Source organism: Fulmarus glacialis, unplaced genomic scaffold (genome assembly GCF_000690835.1).
Source record: "Fulmarus glacialis isolate BGI_N327 unplaced genomic scaffold, ASM69083v1 scaffold29510, whole genome shotgun sequence".
NCBI lineage: Eukaryota > Metazoa > Chordata > Aves > Procellariiformes > Procellariidae > Fulmarus > Fulmarus glacialis.
The window spans coordinates 1-277 of record NW_009190053.1 but is presented as its reverse complement, the minus strand read 5'-3'; the positions used below and the strand labels follow the sequence as shown (position 1 = coordinate 277).

Genomic DNA, 277 nt, shown 5'->3' with positions numbered 1-277 from the left:
GTTTGTTTTTTTTTCATGTTACCTCTATTCTCAATTTAGGGTTTTCTTCTCTGGGAGATGCATTATCTTTGTAAAACAAACATTGCTTTCTCCAATTTTTTCTGTTAATGGCAAAGAATGGAAATAGAATAAAGTTTTACTGATTTTGAAAAAAGCTTCCCTCCTAGCCCGTGTCTTGCTTCCGGGGCGCGGCGCACTCCGCCGGCGTCACGTGTCTGGAAGCGGCGGAGGCGCAGTGTGCCTCTTCCGGCGGCGGTTGATGACGGCGTGCCGGGGC

The 277-nt window shown here is 48.0% G+C and overlaps 1 protein-coding gene across 1 annotated transcript in view; it reads left to right on the top strand.

Annotated features, from left to right (window-relative positions):
- Window positions 1-149, top strand: part of CSDE1 (cold shock domain containing E1, RNA-binding) — a 16,076-nt gene extending 15,927 nt beyond the window's left edge. The window contains exon 19 of the mRNA XM_009584336.1: window positions 1-149. This exon is cut by the window's left edge and continues 1,144 nt beyond it. The gene's annotated coding sequence lies outside the window, so the exon portion shown is untranslated.
- Window positions 150-277: the final 128 nt, after the last annotated feature.